This window comes from Bombus huntii, chromosome 9 (genome assembly GCF_024542735.1).
Source record: "Bombus huntii isolate Logan2020A chromosome 9, iyBomHunt1.1, whole genome shotgun sequence".
NCBI classification, from domain to species: domain Eukaryota; kingdom Metazoa; phylum Arthropoda; class Insecta; order Hymenoptera; family Apidae; genus Bombus; species Bombus huntii.
Window position 1 is genome coordinate 9,524,106 of NC_066246.1, and position 20,186 is coordinate 9,544,291.

Genomic DNA, 20,186 nt, shown 5'->3' on the forward strand with positions numbered 1-20,186 from the left:
CGATTAATCAAAAATCATAGGCGACTTACCATGACATTTTAACATTTAGGATTTAATACAATCGTAATGTCGCAACAGTCTGTATGTATAATTGTGCACAAGGATATTCCGTTAGATATGCTACTATTCTATTTGATACATTAATAATAATTAATCTCTATTACGGGCCAGATTATAATATTCACCAATTCAAATTTGCAGAGTATCAATATGTCGAGAATTGCACGTACGCCAATATACGCGTATGTATATATACGATGATCCATATTGATGACTATGATCAATAATTCCACGAAATTAAGATTTGAGATTAGCTTCCATGGTAGCAAAATAATGTGCTTTTGTTTGTTATTTTTTTTTCATGCGAGGCCTTAAAAGTTACAATCATTATTTTAATGAAATTGTAATTCCTAAAGGTACGTACGATTTAATAATCATATGTCGTGAATGATTCGTTCAATTCGATATTTTTAAAATTGTTTCAAAAACATGTTTCAACCTGAATAATCCAATTGATCGCGTCGGAATATGAATATTATAATTAACTTTTATATAATAGATATAATTCTCTATTGTATTCACGCAACTCTGACGATCATTTAGAAATCAGCTTAAGCTCCGTACGCATGCCAAAAGTCATTAATTTAAGCAGTATACATAATTATTCATGGGTTGTATCGTCCAACTACTATCGTGGTAACTTTGTGCAAGCTCATTTAACTTTGCTTAGCTATGAATTCACTTGGATTATAGCTCATTCAACTCATTGTTAAAAATCTGTAGATGTGATATATGTATATTTACATATGTACAGGGTGTCTCAGTAACTCTGTTACGAAACGATATCTCCGCCAATTTTCGAAGAGACAAATTTTTTTCCTCTATTTTCCTTTTAAACAGAACCTTATATTTTGTTAGAAACCAATCGATGCGTTTTTACATTTTCTGTACAAAAGTATTAAGATATTTCTGTCTGCTTAGATTCCATTTCTTTAATTTGCACGTATGCATATTATCCGCAGTATCATTTTTATAACATGGTTTATTAAAACCATGGATACTTGATGCTGTACATATAAATAATCGTAATAAAATCAATAATTATGAATTATTATAATACGTTTGTACGTTGACGGTCTGATAATTTAATAAACAAAATATGAATATTAAAAGTGTGACGGCGTCTACGACAGAATTTACGAACTAAGAGTTCGTAACAGAGTTAAACAGAGTTCTATGTATCTTCAATCACTATATTACATGCATGTCGTATCATAGAATCTTTGATCGAAACTGCAATTTACCTGACCTACTTTATGGAAGGAATGCTCTGAAACAAAGTTTGTTCCTTGACGTATGTATATTCCACAAAACTGTAAACATGTTATGTTAATTTTCTATAGATATTTAAAAAATTTACAAAAGAATTTATATAAATTTTGTGCATTTTTTATCACTAGATATTTTCTATCTTTATAATACACGCACAATAACAACGCTTCAATATGGTAATAAGCGTATTCAAAATAGAAATGGATCTATTCAGTATAGAAGTTCAAACTGTATCGTCCTTCGTTTCGTTCCTTCTTGTTTCTCCGCTTCTATCTATTTGAGAAAACATTAACGTTCCATTTTACACAAGGGAAAGATATCTCCGGAGTGTCATTTTGCTCTGAAGGAACGTTTTCAGGATGCACTTTTACAAGATCGCTTTATCATCGGTAACTCGTAAAGTTTAGTCGGTTCTCCAACGTATTTCAGTGTCGTCGCTGAAAATCTTTGTTTAACACGCGCTAGAAATTGAAGAAAATAATACCGAATATCGACAAAGTAGAGGAAAAATTACATTTATTCGTGCTATAGATACTTATCAATGTTTCTTGAAATTTATTGATGGAAATATAGAATTTTGAAGTTAGAATTAATATTATATATTAAATATTATTTGTTAAATATTATTTAATATACAATTAATACTTCATTTGTATTTAAATCAAGAAGATAGTACTTGAATGGTATAAACAACGAGGCTGACTGTAAAGAAACAAAGTCTTTTTACATACTGTTTCTGAAACATGAAAATACTACTGGAACTCAAACCGAAGAAGATTTAAAGCGGATAATATTTTCCCGTAAACAGCGTTTGTTCATTTTACCTGACAAAATGCTATTGCTATTTACATTTCAACGAATATGCAGAAAGTAATACATATATCTAAATTTGTACAGCACCGAAGTAATTTGTTCGTCTCTTTCATCTCTTTCGTTTGGAAGTATAGGTAACGTAAAGTATGATTGATTGCCGCACTCTTGGAAAGCTACTATAAATTTAATACTCCTGCATATATCCGAAAAATGCATGTTATTTTTATAATGGCAAAAATCCATTATGTTCATGACGCTTCTGTTTTTAAATCGTTTTAAAAAAATGGATAAAGATATGACGCATTATTTACTTATTCATGTTTTACTTAGTGGATTTATCAGCTATCTTTAAAAGATTTATATCATTGGATATGAGCTGTGGCAGTTTGTTCCCTGATTCAATTATGTTATAATAAAATAGTTTCATTTAATCACCAAGTTACAGAAAAATTAAAAAATCAACAAACGTGAATTGAGTATATTTTTGCATAAGTCTTTTAGTTTATATTTGCAAAGAGCTATAATTTGATATTTGTTTATCGTTAATCTTAACTTGTAATAACTTCTTTTTTACACTTTTATCGTGTTTAGTTTATGTGCCACAAATGGAGAGTTTCTGAAGTTAAGAAATTAATTTTCCTGCAATTAAGAAATTATGTTACGACGTGCTTTCATGCATACTTTCGTGTTGATCCAATGATATCGAATTAATCAATGTGGTCACTTATATGTACATATTACTTACGCGAGTCAAAATAATTTTTTTTTTATTATTTAATTTGTACTTTATAATTTATCCAGCTGGACATTTGGTAAATTTTTCTAATTTAATTGCTAAATAACATGTGGATAGCTACACCCAGCGGGATACCATCTTCGAGTTTGACTATTTTATTTCTTTAGTGAGGTCAGTGGGGTGTTTTTCTTTTTAGTCTTTTTTCTAGGAGAGTTTTGCTCGCTTCAGCAGCTGGTTTGGATGTGTTGCCGTTCTTTCCTTGTATTTTTCTGCGTACCTGCCGATTTCTTCTTTGACCGTTGGTATTTTTAACTCTTTGCGTATATCCTCGTTTCTGAAATACCATGGGGCGTTGACTATTGTTCTCAGTATTTCCGATTGTAACGACTCTACTTTATTTATGTGGTTCATTGCAATACCCATAGCGGCATTCCGTACTTCCAAATTGGTTTTATTATCGTTTTGTAGATTTTTAGTTTATTCTTTTTCTCCGTATTTTGTCTATAATTGATTTAGTATGTTGTTTCCATGTAAGTTATATGCCTAAGCGGAGTCCTAGGTATTTAAGTTGCCTTGTTTGTGTTATATGCGTGCCATTCAATTGGATATTTGGTGGTTACCGTTCTCTTAGTGTAAATGTAATATGATTGAGTCAATATAATTACTCTGAAACTATACTAGAAAGATTAATTCCATGAGAATTGGAATTATGAAATTGAAAATTGCGATCAATATTCATTTTATGTATTTTTTTAATGTATCCTTTTACTGAATGATATTATACATGGTATAAAAAGCTTTAGTTATATTTGTGTGTAGAAAATATTTGCTTTACAAATATAACGACAGAAATACTAGCTTCTATTAAGATGTTATATTGTAACGTCTGTAAAAATAGGATTTCATGTAACTTCTAAAATTGTATTGAACAAATACGTTGAAATATTACATATAAATATTAAACTCATTAAATACTTCAAAGCGAAGTCAATCACTGATAGTCATCTCCAATATTGATAGATGCCACGTGATAAATCAAAGCCTTGATTGAAGTTTCTGGAAGTAGCGTTTTGAAACCAGCGGAAGATCCATCAGTTTGCTGGTTTCTAGTTATACTTGTTTCGTTACAAATCAAAGGTTAGATCGAAACTCCGTCACTAAGCGTCAGTTTCGATGCTGAAAATCGATCGACGAGCATGCTGTTCCGTCTTTTGTGTACACAGAGAGCAAGATGAAAATTATAACTTGTTTTAGACAGGCGGAACAAAAAATATATAGGGGAAAAAAACCCGAGAGGATGAAAAAGAGTTTCAAGAGTTTCACGGTCGGCGTAGATACGTGAAATATTTTTGCTTGGGGGTATTTTTCGAGTTGAAACAGAATTTTTGACACGACTCGTGCATGAAAAACCGTCGAAAAGGTCGATAGAAGCCAGACAGGCTAAGAGTCAACTCTTCAGACTCCATAGCCACTTGAGTGAGCATCAGAGAGCAGTGAATTCGTAGAACGGACGAGATTCTTTCTTTTTAGGATGGTTTTATCGTCGAAAATAAATGACCTGAATTTACACAGTAAATCTGTTCAATATCCAATATATATTACTCACGCTCATTACCTTACATTCCAACGATTTGTCGATTTCTGCGAAATATAAAACGTGTTTATAAATGATGTACCAACGTGAATTAAAACCAGGACAATTTCATTCTACACGTAGCACGAATCATTGTTCAGATTTCGAAATTTCGGAATAATAAAACATAGGTAGAAAATGAATTTTTAAGAATCGTACGTTATCATGTTTAAGAATCATGCACTATGTAACAGACCTCGTTTCTACATTACAATTATTATTCAGGGCACTTTCAGAATTACCAAAGTTTATGACGCAGACATGTAATCTGTTATTTTTAAGACTGCTGCATACAAAGAAGAAGTATACTGTTAGATTTACAATCCAGAGGAACGGCGAACGAACTTAATAACCATATAATTAGGGTCACGTCGTCGCCTGCTCAATAACGAACGACGCCTGCCGTGTTATAACCTTGCTCGTATAACGAACGACGTTGGTGATGGGCCTACACATAACACGTGAGTCACAGCTCTCGAATGTAAATGCACATATGCTGAGATACTCTTGATTGCGGGACAAACTATATTAAAATTAACAGCTGAATTAGACGCCAAAAGTGGACAATCACAGTTTTTTAAATTGCGGTTGCGTGATCAAGATGTTTTTCAAAGCTTAGACTATACCAGTTAGATTAATTTTTAGAGATAATTGTACTATTATAACTCGAAGCTTGGTAAAAAAAGAACGAAGTTTTAAATTGATACAATTCTTTTATAATTAACCTAGTTACGTGACTATCACTGGTCATGCAAAAATATCACTTCGCTAATTACGATATAGGTACTCGTGTACACAGATATTACTACATGTCAGATAAATGACAATTTGCCCTAGATTGTCCAAATTATTATTAAATATATAGACTACCATAATATGTGGCAGTCACATAAATTGATCAAAAATGTTTCAAGCAAAGTAGAAACATCTCTCTGTAGTCATTTTCGACCATCGAATTGTCCGGTTTGAAAACATCAAATTTATAATACGGTGGTGCATGTAGCACATATTGGAAAAGATACAAAAGCGTAATGCAAAAGAGTGCAAATAATCAACAAGTATCTATACAGCATCTTGGTAATTAATAAATTTTGTTATCAGACTGCACGCTCCTTACTCTTCTCAATTTTAGTTTAGCAAAAATATGAAAAATGTCGATGGTTTCCAGTAGCCTTAATGCGATGCAAACACTGCATACAGTTGAATTTTGTTACTGTCCAAATGTTTTTGACAGTATAATATTTTTTATGTTATCTGTATAATATCATCTTTCTCGCTCTTTCTTCATATTCCGTCATTTTCTCGACTTCGTCTTTCTTCTTCATTATCGTGTCTGTTTAGTCATCCGTTTAATTATCCACGTCACCGTGGTCGCACGACTTTCTCCTACCTTTCAACAGAACTTCAATCATATTCGCGACCTGGTTGCTTCTTACTGATCTTACGCGCACGAGATAAGTAAATTGGGCTTATCAAGCGAGATGTATCTGACGTTTGTAATTAAATGAAAATTACGTTGAAATTATTCGGAACGGAACATGTAAAATGAGATATCCAGAATGGTTCCCATGTTATTATAGATAAGAAAAAATGCTTCCTACGAAAGCTTTCCAACTATTAAATTTCCCGCGGGCGCCACTGCAAATTTATATTGTAAACGTGCGTATATTCCAGAGATACGTTGCTCTAGTAAAAATATACTAGATTATGTACAGTAATACGTATCACAAGTGATTTAAATATAAATAAAATGAAGATAAGAGCGGAGATGTAAAAGTTGCTAAAATAATCTGCCTGCATTTGCATTTAAAAATACTCGCGAATAAAAGTGTTCATAAAGATTATACAGAACAGAGTAAGAATGATTAAAAATCACTCGCTTTCTTATATCTGTATTAACATACATGTCCTGCAGATACTTTAGGAAAATTGTGCTTCAGATTTCTTTCAAACTTTACCGATATAATTATCACTTTTAAGTATCGTATACATATTAAATCAATGTACGAATTTCCTCCAGAAAAATTGTAACACTAATGAAAAACGTAAATCGTAATCGCAGTAACGTTGTTCGTTCGTTCGTACCCCTATACTGTAATACAGTTAGTATAGAATTCTTAAGAAACAGATGATAATCGTGATGACCTAGCCTTTCTTATGAATTGTAACATATTCATAAAAGATTCCTATAACTGTTGGAATAGTTTCGCGAGTTTCTTTCGTCGAAGAAGATGATGTGGATGGACGATGAATTTTGACAGAGACAGAGGACGGAAGAAGCGTGGAAGAGAGTAGAGCGTGGGTGGGAAGATTCTTCGTTCACGGCCGAGCGACAACGTGAATCATTTTCCCTTAAAGCTCCCTTTGCCTCGGGCAGTCTTCCGTTCCGAAAGCAATTTGCCCTGCCGAGCATTGCGCCACGTATACCTTGGTGGGTCCAACGGACTGGCAAAAAAAGGATTCAGGCTCGTTACGTCTCTCGGATGAGGTAAATTCAGGGTGCAAAGGGCGGGAGGGGAAAAAACAAGCCAGAAATTCTCTTTCGAGCTAACCGCGAAACAGGGGTCCCAGTTTCCATTAGTCGGTCTCGGGGCTGTGTGGACAGCGTTCCGCCGTTGCGACTTTCTTTCAATTGAAAGGATAAAGTAATCCACTTGACCACAATTTACCGATTGTCATTTTTCTGTTACCTTCGTTTTTCAACGACCTGGCCAACCATTCTCGAAACGTGAAAGGAGGACACGTAAGGGAACAATGGCTAATGCGAGACATTGTGAAGTTTTGTCTCCTCGCGTTCGCCTGTCGAATATCGCGCATCGCGTATTTGTCATTCTGATAAATGGATTGTTGTTTGAATGCGGATTTGAAAACACGAAAACGAAGAGACTAGATGTAATCTGCAAGAAATAGAGGACCAGAGTTCGCAACGTGTATTAAAGTCATGATTGTACTTCAATCCTTGTAATTCTTAGGAAAGCTATGCTCGCGCATCCACGTGTATGATTTCGTCAACTGTTCCTTATTTCTGATAGCTTAAAATTGTTTTTAGCTGCGTAATGTACAGAATTATTACATCGACGAGTTATCTGCAATTTTTCAAATTTAGAAATTTTGTGTTTCGTCAAATGTCACTGTCTACCTGATTTGTTAGCACCGAAAAGTCTCGGACAGAAAACAGCGTTATATTGACGAAAGTAACGCAATCGCAATAATACGGTAATATCGGAATCACGATGCAGCAAAGCGATTCTCGTTTCACTTTCGTCATCCTCGTCGCTGAAACTCGGTGGTTTCTCGGTCGGTGCTCGTTGTTCGAGACCAATCGTCGATCGACTCGAAATCTTTGGTTAAGTTACGCTCTCCTCCTCCATAAATAAAGAAAAGAATATCTTGAAAGGATCGACGCCCGTGACTTCATCCAGGGAAAGTCTGGGCTTAAAAACTGTTCCTTTCTTATTCCTTCGTCTCTCTTCCTTTGGCTGAGTCGTTGTCTTCGGTTCTTTCTTCAAATTAATCGCGACTCTCTTGAGACTGCTCTCGAGGGAAGGTAACTTCGCCGAACTGAACTTGCATTTATCGGTTTTACGTACTTGCCGCTCTTTCCTTTCCTACCCGTTCTCCTTTTTTTTACATAATAACAAGAAGGGAAAGGAACTCCCGAGGGGCGCGTCCTTGTGCCAACGCGACGAAAACGTCTCAAATCGAACGAACCAATTTTTCCTCGATCACTCTCGATACTTGGCACATAGAAATTGACACTGTGATGACTGAACGAACAGTCACGAAGGTAATTTTCAGATCAAGAATTTTAGTAAGTATGGTTCAGCTATTTACTTCGTTATTTTAATGGGTGAATATATCGTCGATCAGCTTGTAATAATTAAAATTTCTTAATTTTAGAAGGAGGTGATGAGTATCGTTCTTAGCCTGTAGTTTCTCATTGATTCGTATATTTTATTAACATTCGTGTACTATTATTACAAAGATATCGAAGAAAAAATCAATACACACTATGAATAGTCAGTTCGAACATGTAATAATTGTTCAGAATTCTACTGAATATTAAGATTTATCAATATAATGAATAATTAACTGTTTGTTCGTACAACGTACATGATATATCCATAAATGATTTTTACAAGTGTCCGAATACTTCCGTGAGCAACTATACATTGTATGTATGTTGTGAACTAATAGTTAATAGTTACGTAGAGCTAGTCAAGCGTCACTGCTTGTCATACTGTTAAAACACGTACATACAACTGTATACATAAATATGTCACAATTGCGTGCGTGGTTAAAGCGTGCGTGTTCTTTGAATATACTGAACTCCGGTGAGAACGACTTATCGTGATCTACAGTGCGGTTCTTCTAAACCGGTTGAATCGAGGAATGGAAAAATATTGTGAATTACGAATTATTAACGGGGCTGTAGTTTAAAGGTTACACAGCGTAACAAATAGATTGATAAAAATGTAGCCGAGTCAAAAGATCGACCCAGAGTAATATTCCTTAGAAGCACCAGCCTTCGTGCATTCCACGATTTTCCAGAATCATCGGTATTCTACAACTAACTGTACAAAGGAAGATACTGAAATGGAGAATTAAATACATCCACAGATGACGCAAGTATCGTGAACAGTTTCTTTTATTTCGAATAATCGTGCTTGATACAGATTATTATATTATTCGAATTTTGATTTTAATTAGTACATAATTAGAAAAGCAATTAAGCCATCTATAGATCTTCTATTTTCTAATTCATCGTATAGGTTCTTTTAAAAATCGATTATATCATGTACATATTTCCAAGGATTAAAGTTAATCAATTTAAAATTAATTTTCCTTTATTGATTCTTAATTCTATGATTACAAAAATACCAGATTAAGAAATGACCCGGTTTACAGGTTAAGATAACGAACTAAAAAGTAAACGAACAAAATGAACCGGTTTTACCTTTAGGACAAGTTAATAAATTAAATTTAGGTTAATTTCATTTTACGTCTTTCGCTAACCGTTTTAATGCAAATACATTTTGACCTGAAATTTTACGAATTTATTGTACTTTATCAATTGTTCCATTTTCATGACACACTTGACGAACATGAATAAGTGGATGTACCTCATTTTTGGATATGTCGATGAATCTGTTTTATTACATTTCTACATTTACTATTAGAAACTCATACTTCCTCATGTTCTTTCAGACGGCGACATTTTCTAGGTTCTATCGAAATTATTTCCATAGAACTTGGCAAAGGAAGATGCCGAGTCATAGCCTTGAATTTTACGTACATGAACTTGTTTATTTCTAAATTCTTTGATCCGCCGTCTTTCTTGATACGCGAAGACGTTTCTTCGATGGTACGTATCATCATGGTATGTGTTTACATTGCGGCCCACCATGATGCAAATTTACGCGCTATTTTAACTTTATTAAATCCACAATTTGTTATACGACTTGAAAGTTTTTGTATTCTTGGCAGGTTTCTGAGTAGTAAAAGTACCTTCATTTAATGTTTGAGATCTGTTAATATTATTGTATTGTTACAAGTGTTTTGATTATAGGTGACCATAATATTATGAAATAGATTTGGATTGGTTTAGTTATTTAATTTTAGAGAATTTTTCTTTACAAGGAGAACAAATTTTCTCGGAATTTTATCATTGGCCATTTCAATTTTTAATCGGCGTTATCGAAATTATACGGTCTTTACGACGAGTATAATCTCGTGTTGCAGCTATTTTTTCTGACCTTTCAAAGTAATTTCTCAGAGTCAAAGGAAGATGGTATTATACGTTGTGACATACTATGCTAAAATATTTTGCTGACCGACTGCTTCAATGCTGTTAAATGTAACTTTACCGATCCTTCTTGTTACGTACAGTTATTCAACGTACATTCAATATTCAACTTTTGAAATGTAACTTGCGTAGAATTTATTTAAAATAGCAATGCAATGGAATTTTAAAATATTATTGTTGTAAAAATCAGGAATAAAATTTATTTTATGTGACGAGTGTATCAATGCAATAACGCCCTTGCAAATGATAAAACGCGTGTGATGTGCATTATAAAAATGATTGCGGTCTGAATGTATAATCATTTATTACTCGGTAATAAAGTAGGACATCCATTACATTGTGACAAATGCAACATACTTGATGGATGATGCACATGTTATCGATTACAGCATGTGCATTGGAACGAGTACTACTACTTTAACTTTGATTAATTAAAGTATTGTCTATTTTCAACGAAAGCATGGAATCAATTTGAAGATTGTTCTTCTCAATAACTTAAGCTTGATATTTTGTCTTGTTAATTTCTAATGTAATTTAATGTAACATTCTTGACAGAATGAAAATCGGAGAGATAAATAATTCTATGTAATTGTCAGTTGTGTTAAGCCGGATATTTCGATTCCGTTTTGACATAATTTCTGTTCAGTGGAACAGATCAATGATAATTGAGACAGTGACAAACTATTAATTATTTATATAATACATATAACGTAGGATACTTCACGGGTTTACGTCAATGTATAGGCATAAAGTTCACTTTCCTAAGTTGCAAATTTGTTGTCGTCTAAAATATTTCGAAGGCGATAAAACTGATATTCTCTGCTGAAACTACTCTTTGTGTAACTTTTCTCCGTTTACATAAACAATAAATTTCAACAGTATGAACAGATTTAGGGGAAATCTTTTCTGAATTTCCAAGTAAGCACAAGTATATTCCTGTGTACGAACCACGATGGATTTCACTGGCATTATTGTATTTTCTTTTAGAGAAACGATACTTCGCGAATTTTATAATTTTTCTTCAAATATTTGTACGCATTGTTCTGAAATGTTACTATGCAAACATTCTTGTATTCTGCAACGTGGTTCGGTTCAAACAGTGTTCTTTGTATTCCGCGTTAGATGTCTAACATTTAGAATTTTTACGCGTGCATGTTCTTGAAATTAATTTACTTTTAGATGCATATAATTAGACTGGTGAATTTTGTACATTTATGAGATTTTTTGAAGATGCTAAAGTACGTTACAATGCATATATCTATAATAAATGAAATAATATCTTCAAATTTGATAACATCTCTTATTGAGAAGATTAATCTTATCTTTCTTATCTTTTGATCGCTACAATTAATAGTTTCGCTCAATTAATTTTGATGCTTTCATCATCTGGCAGAGTGCAACTGTTGTAATTTCCAGACGAAAGCCGTGACCTCCTCGAGAAAGTGTTTCGTTTCTCCAACATCGTAACTCTTTTTTTTATGAACTACATATGTATAGTGTGCGTCTTCAGAATGTTATTATTCGACTGGTATTATTTTGTGTAACGTTGATACGATTTACTTATCTCGCGTACTTATCTTATTAAAGTACTTTAACACTTATACCGTTTCCCGATACTTCCGAAAGAAATATTATTTATTATCCAATTATCGTATTATCCTGGTGAAGTATTATTTATTCTTCCAGATATTATTCGAGGAAAATATTACTGAGTTTTCAATATATATATCACAGTGGATTTTTACGTAGTTTTTAATTGTTTTTGTTCCCTCTAACAGAATTTTGTGCACTTTGTTGGTATTCTATTATGGCCAACCGTAGGTACATACACATATAACTCAATCTAGTGCATCGCTCACATTCCTAACTCGGTATGCAGTAAAGGAAATTTGTTGCATGGTAACAAAGAATTATGGTCATGAGAAAAAGACAATTATTAGCAAAACTAATATATGGACTCCGACACATCTGTATATACAAGATATTGTATCATACATCTTACTAATATTTGTTAATATAATAAATTATTTTTTAAGCACTTTATCAGATACTATTGTAGGAAAGTGCTAGTAGCTTTGGTAAGGGTATGATTGTTACAATATCATTTTATGTTTCATCAATCTATGTTTACACAATCACTATTCGTCACTAACTTCGTTACAACGGTTCTTTTAAAAATACGCTGTCAACAGTCCATGACAACGTTGACAACGCACACCCGATATCTCTCAGGCAATCCGTCCAGGATACTACACTATACTACATTTCTACACTATTATTATATTAATACTATACTAGTTTTAGTTAATAACATCGACATATTTATGTGTTTCAGGTACGTAACACGTTTTGTGCAGTATACGCCATAGATGGAACACAATCGACTTTCCCGTTAAATAGTTCCATACTCGTATGTATAACCATTTGATAAGTATAAACACGGTAGTATAAAATATTTCATAAAATTATTGATTGTAGATTACGTACATTCTGTGCAATTTTGCACTTCCAAATTTTTTACAAAGTATAAGAAGCATAAGAATCTGCTCTCTAATCATCGCTTAATATATATACATAATCGTATAGTATCATTTTTAGCATATAAGGAATCCGCTTACACCTAGAAATCGGTTGTTTGCATCTATAGTTTTTGAATATGGTTGAGCCCAAAATAAGAATAAATGATGCTCGTAATCAGGAAACTGTTCAATCGCAGATTGATTTCTTGAGATATTCATAGAATTTCTAAAGGTTGATTTTTAATAAATCATACTGCAACCTGGACGATGATGCGGATATTGCGAATGAATCGTTTGACATTTACTAGTAGAGAATGCCTTATAGATTATTGCAATTGTTTGAGTAACGTTACAACTCTGGCGATAACGTATGGCTTCGATTCCTCCTCCGTTCGAAGCTTTCAATGAGACCTAATTCGCCTCGTATCTCGTTGAGGATATTGACCTGTTTACGCAACGCTTCGATTCGTTCACGAAGACGCATTTTCCTACCAGAGCTTCGTCTTACGACTAGTATTTGTCTGTCATTTTTCCAGTGATAATTTACGCTTTTTTCTTATTTCTTATTTCAACATTTCTCTTTCTGTAATTACTTATGAAAAAAAATATTCCCAAATCTCAGCTACGTATTTCCAGACATCTTAGTCCGATCTTCATAAATTCGGTTACAAGCGATAAACAGCTGTAAACAATTTCGCTGTTCTACCTTTTCAAGAGAAATTGAACAGTCTGCAGCAACAAGGAAGCGGAAATCGAACAGTTTGCAACAAAGCGTGAATTTATTGCACGTTTGAAAAGCTGCTTGAGTTTTAATTGGTTTTACTCAAATCGCCGCACAGTAGAGTTATTTCTTTATTGCAGCGGTGCTTTCAATTGCCATTGCGTATAACGATGTAGATCGCTAATCTAATACATACGTCGAAGCACAAAAGCGTTGTCAACGAGCGTACAACGAAGCCCGAGAATATTCTATTGTACGTTCTATTGAAAGGTCGCAGGCTTTAACGCAATGTCGGGAACTTTTGATTTCGAAAATGGCGGTAAGGGACCCAACGCTGGCGAATAACAGGAAGGATAGGAAGGGAGAAACAGCAACATTGATTGCGTTCGCGCCTTTATGCTGGTTCGCGTGTATTGGCACAGCTTCTGCGTAGCGTCAAAGCGGTAACCGTGTGACGCCTAGCTTGTTACTCGATTCACGGTTCACCTTGCGTTAGCTTTGTGGAAGAAATCCTCCTCTAACAAAATTCAATATCCACCAAGTGGTGTGCGAACTCGTGTCGCAGAAGGCTAGATTCGTCAAGCTGCCATGCGTCACTTTCTGATGTAACATTCTTTCCTTCTCGAAAAACTCTTTTCCAGAGTTCCTATAATTCGGAAACTTTCTACGCAATGTTAACAGCGACGATATCACAGCGCGATATGCGGTAGACGAAGATGGAAATAATTGTTGTTTGATGTCAATTTTATTATTCCATTAAATCATCAGTCTGTAAATATGTAATATAAATGTAAATGATAATTCCCTTCAAAAGAGGATTAGTAAAGATAGTTTGTACATCGAACTCTGATTCACTTGAGACTTAGCATATTCGTTCATTATATATTCTTCTTTGTTAATTCTTGTTAAATAGTGTTACATACGGAGAATTAGATATGGAGAAGTTGAGCGAAGATATGTATAATTTAAATTTCCGATGTAAAAATGTCTTTCTTTCTTTAAAGAGCAGTTTAACAATATGATAATCTTGCCAGGCTCGGTTAAATCACCGGTTTCAAAATTTTAATTTAAAATGATACATTCATTGTTATTTCTTTTGTTCATCTAACTTTATGTAAATTCTTATACTATCTGATTAATCAATTTCTCAATCTTTGTTAATAGAAGAATTTACGTAAAGTTATTAAAAAAAGATCATCCTTTAATTTTGATTGTTCTGTGTCAAGAAGGTATTGCGTTACATTGCTGTATAATTTTTTTCTACTATAAACTGCTACAATGGATGTTCTTTGTTTTTTCAATAAAATCTAGTCGTAATCGCGATTCGATTGAAGAGCGAATTTCTCTTTTATTCCACAAAAATGTGTAAAGTTACACAAAAACTTCGTTCATCGCTAAATGCACAAAAACTGACGAAATGGAAGGCAGGATAAATGGTTTCTGCATGATATTTACGAAAAAATGGAGAGATTGTTCCCGGCATTGGCACTATTTGGTTAAACATCACCGTGTATGGTTAGACAAAAAAAGGAAATGATATTTAAACGGAGCCAGGAAGTAGAGAAAATATTAAAACAAACGTATCAGGTTTCAGGAAAACTGCAGATTATATATATTTTTTGATCCTTGTCCCGAATTCTCATTTAAATGCCGCACCGTGAGAACATTGGCTGTGCACCTGGCCTGCGAACGCGCGTACCTGGTCTGCGAACGTGCGAACGTAGCCAGCGAATTTTGATCTTTTTCCCCGAATGCTCATTCAAACGTCGCACTGCGGAACGTAGTAAATATTAAATCCTTATTTTCAGTGTTTAATTGCTTTATCGCATTTACATGGAAAGCTTAATTGTGAAAATTTTAATTAGGTTTTTATTATATTTCTTGGGCTAATACTTTTTTTATTATCATTCAACTCTTATTTACCTTCGCCTATGCAGATATTATGGTAAAAGTGCAGTTTCACTTTGGAAGATTGAAAATGTTTAATATAAAGTAATACAAGGTATAATTTTTAATCTACTAGAAAGCTAAGCCCCTGTTTCATAATTTTTGTACCAGCTCCTTGATTATTTCTTGTAATTTGCAACATCCAGTGTTACACGTTGTAATGGCGCATTTAGACCAACCAAGCAAATGCTCGTTTTTTGTTGACTTTAGTAAAATTTAGTAAAATTTTCTAAAATACAGTGTGTATATATGTAACAAATACAATGGTGTATAAATATCTTTGGTAGCCGCTGTATATTAAATGCAGATAAAAAGCGATTGTGCGTGTGCCTGTAAAAGCTTAAATTTATAATAAAAAAGAACGTTTAATAAACTATTAACTGAGAAACAGGGTATAACACAATTCCTACCATCGTATAAATTGTATGATCGTGCCGCTCCATAAGCGCAGATAAAAGATGATGAAAAAAGTAGTTTTGCGCTTCGCTTGTCCCCTGTATGAAAGACCTTTACCCTTGTACACTGAGTGTTCAAAATGCCTAGCTGCGATTCTGTTCACATTACACGCAACGTACGCTCTCAATCCCTTTGATGTCCTCCAGGATAGCGATTTCAAATGAATCGGTTTTTCTTTGCTATAGACCGTAACATTCACTCCATAGCCTGATCTCAAAACGCACCAATTACCTTGCGGTTTTTTGCAACACGGCATAAAGAAATGTATATTTACTGGAGAGATTTATACGTGGTATAAGAACAAAAATTATTATTACTTTAATTAACCCTTTGGTATGTGTTTCTTTCAATCGTATAATAATAAAGTATATTGAAATTACTAATTTATGTGACACAAAATAGGAAGATAATTGTTAAATATTCATTTTTTATTTTTCCTTCTTTATTTGTATTTTCTTTTATCTGAGAATGGGTTTTGTAGCTAAATGGCTGTAACATGCGTGCGTGTTACCTGTAGCTTTGAATACTATAGACGAAATTACTAGTACAGGTATCTATTAAAATATTGCATTCTTAATTTGTAATTGGTTACTTACGGTTTCGATCTTATGTATTTCTTATTATATAAATTTCAGTACAAATCGAAATTACTTGAACGCCGATTTTGTTCGATGAAAATATTTCACATTATGAAAATTCCATTAGAAGTTGAAATTATTTCAACGTTTTCGTGTTCGATTATAATATTCTTTTATAATATTCCCGTTTACTTACAGGTACTCTGTCCCATAGCATAATAAATCTACTCTGCCCCTTTTCTCTTTACTTTCCGCTTTCTCCTGGGAGAGTCTCAGTCTCTGCCTCCTAATACAAATTTTCTCTCCATTCCATACTCACTCTTCTTTTCGTTCTCTTAATATCACTCAATCCCAATATACCTCCCCACTTGTCGTTTTAATGGACCATTTGCTGAGAAGGACATTTCGCTCCGTTTAAACGCATTTTCCCCGTCTACTTCGTTGCGATTGTCTTTCCCATATTTCCCAACGAGAATTCATTTTTAAAAAATTCAATTGAAGTTAGATATGTATTCGCTTGTTTCTCTAGCTTATTATGCAATAGTATTTCTTCTACTGAACACCCTCTGGAATTTTCTGTTGAAATATATATATACACGATCGATTTATTTTAGAAGAAAAATAGTAGATTGATATTTAATGTAAATTAAGTGCGTACGAGTTAAAAATGAATAACAAATTTAAGTGGCATAGATATAGAATAATATATACGAGGAATAAAATCAGCTCGTACTTCGTGTACGTTTATTATATTTTTGATCAGTTTTTTAAATATATACGATACATATAAGAAGTCATGTTAACAGTACAATCTATTACTCTGAAAGTAGAAACTTATATACAAATCTGGTCATAAATATTCAAAACAGAGTCGGAATAGAATTAACGGAAAACAGATAGTTGGAATAGAGTTAACTCGTAATTGATTTGTCGTTATTAATGTTTAATCTGTGATTTCGAAATGCTCAGGCTGATGAATTTAATTCAATCAAGAAACAAGTTCGCTCTGTATTACATGAATAAGCAAAGAAGAAGAATTTTAGTCGCGTTGTATCATTTAAAATTCAATCTTATACTTTGCTCTTCGCTTCTTGTAATTTGCTCTCTATATTTCATTTACTTTTGCCTCACGGATTGATACAGTTTAAAGTTGAAGCGAATAAACTGCCAGCAACGATACCGTGATATTGATTATAGCCCGCGGTTATCTCAAAATCTACTATCGTGTACATAAATTTTGGGAAACGTGGCCGAAGCCAGAGGGACATTGTTGCGGCGATAAGGCGGATACGATTATAAAAATGAAATTGCCGGAGTGTGACAGTGCTAAGTTCTGGATTTAGATTCTATCGTACGTGCGGTAGAAACGCGACCCGTTTCTATAATGTAACAATATGATGCATGTGCTTTCCTAGCTCTTAGGCTAACCGGGTCGTGCGGTATGAGTTATGAACGCTGGTGGGACTGTGGCGACCCTGGAAGAACCGAGGAATGGTATCCGGCGTGTTTAACATCCGAAAGAGCTTCGAGAGTAGGTACCTGCAGTCTTACCGTAGTTCAAGAGAATCTTTGCCCGTTGCTGAATTAATATATCGTCGGGGCGTGACGTTAAGTTCGCTTTTCTAGCTACTGCCTTCCGGCGTTGTTAATTTCTCGTTAATTAACGACCAACATTCCGGTGATTATCGTATCTCATTCTCCCTACGGCGAAAAATAACTTTCGATTATTACGATATTCTGTAAGTGGACATTATTATATAATTGGAGATGTTATGGAATTTGTGGAATTTATCAGGATATTTGATTATTGGCGAAGAGATTTGGTTCTAATAAATTCTTTCTGACAAGGTTAATTAAGATTAGCAGTTCGTATTATTAATCGGTTGTAGTTAGCTTGAAATTCTATCGAAATTTGATAATATACGTATATTAGAGTTAGAAAATTAAAACCATTTCTCAATGGAGGAGGAAATTCTCCAGTAGTTTTACTAAAATATATAAAGAGATCATCAAGGAGACGAAAATACTTATTTTAAAAAGAGAGTTAGGAAATTGATATTGTGATATAATAGTCTAGAAGAATATTTGATAAAGTAATAAACGTATGCAGTTCCATAATTACAGCAGAATAACGTACAGAAATTACAATAAGCTGCAATAATCGTTTATTTGACAAAAATTGAAATAACGTTATAAGACGTTTGTTACGCTCCTTGTTGCGCTATATTTTATTCCATGTACTGCCCTATTCAAAAAGTTCTTTCAAGTAAGCCTTATGTTCGTTTATGGCAACTTCTTTAAGTATTTAGCGTGTCTATGTTTTTTTCGGCCCTCTCACGACTTGGAAATGATTTCTTGATCTTTCTAAAAAGTACCACGAAATTGAAGTGATATGCTAAAAGAAGCGTATGAAGAGAATGCTGTGAAGCCAACAACCATTTACAAATGGATGGCGAGTAAGAAGAAGGAAGAGAAAATGTGGAAGATGAAAGCTTTGAACGTGTTCATGAACTTGTGTTATCAAATCAGTGATTCACTGTCCGGATAATCACCGAAGAGCTTAGTATCGGTCGTTTAGAAAGTTTAATGTTAAAAAATAATTTATCAATGCGAGAACTTGTTGCTAACATTGGCTCACAGTTTGCTGATGGCATTCTACGAATTTCTTGAACAAAGTGTACTATACACACTAATTGGTTTATAAATTACCGCATTTAAGTAGATGCAGCGTTCTGCACTTGCTAAAGGGTATTTTTCATTAACAAATTCATTTCTCATTATTATATTTCTCACAAAATACCATAGAGTTCTTTTCCATTGGAAACATTTCGTGCAATCGTTGCTTGTTAGCTGATGGCTTCCCAGCTCTCTAAAAAAGTGATTACATATTAAAAGCATGATTTTCATAGGCTACAAAGCAAATACTACTTAATAGTATTTTCTGTTTTTGATCGCCTCGTTTCTACGTTCTTTATCAGTTTTTCCAATTTATACGAACGACCGTGTTTTCTTTCTCGAGTTTCTGCGAAATGCGCGAAAGCATCATGAATATTTCACAAAAGTGGTAGGTCTGTGGAAACGGTGAGGCTAGGTGGGTGGGAATTGATCTCTCGTCACGAATATTAAAATATCGAAAAGAGGTAAATGAAAGGGTGAACTACGGTGACGATCGCTTATGTTCCGTACAAACAACGGAAGAATCAGAGGACGAAATGAAAAATTTAAGAACGAAAGGAAATGGGACGATAAGTTGAATAATAGAAAAATGTGATCCATATTCCAGGCAACGCGATAGTCGCTTGCTTGATACGATTATTTTAATCAACTTATTGAAAAAATATTTTTTATACTCATCCAATCGATTTTACATGGACATTAACAATTTTAACCTAAAGTTTTGCTAAATATGTAGAGGTTTATGTGTAGAGGGCGGTTGGTCGGTGAGGTTTAATGGACGAGATTGCTCATTGTTGAAACCGTCGAATGTATTTAAAATGATAAATTAGTATACACATAATGCTCGCAAAGACGCTCGTACTAACCGATTCGCTAAGGCAGCGTATAAGTCGTAAAATAGGATCGCTAATGACTCGTTAATTAGATCGCTGATAATTCGTTGATAACTGGTTGATAACTGATCGAAAA

At 33.8% G+C, this 20,186-nt stretch overlaps 1 protein-coding gene and 1 long non-coding RNA gene across 2 annotated transcripts in view; both read left to right on the forward strand.

The window, feature by feature from the left end:
• LOC126869692 (uncharacterized) overlaps positions 1-19,024 on the forward strand; it is a 68,725-nt gene extending 49,701 nt beyond the window's left edge. The window contains exon 3 of the long non-coding RNA XR_007690972.1: positions 12,656-19,024. This is a non-coding gene — a long non-coding RNA (uncharacterized LOC126869692). The remainder of the gene's footprint in view (positions 1-12,655) is intronic.
• The window catches only part of LOC126869686 (leishmanolysin-like peptidase), a 219,130-nt gene that overhangs the window by 55,251 nt on the left and 143,693 nt on the right, over positions 1-20,186 (forward strand). The gene's annotated exons all lie outside the window — the stretch shown is intronic.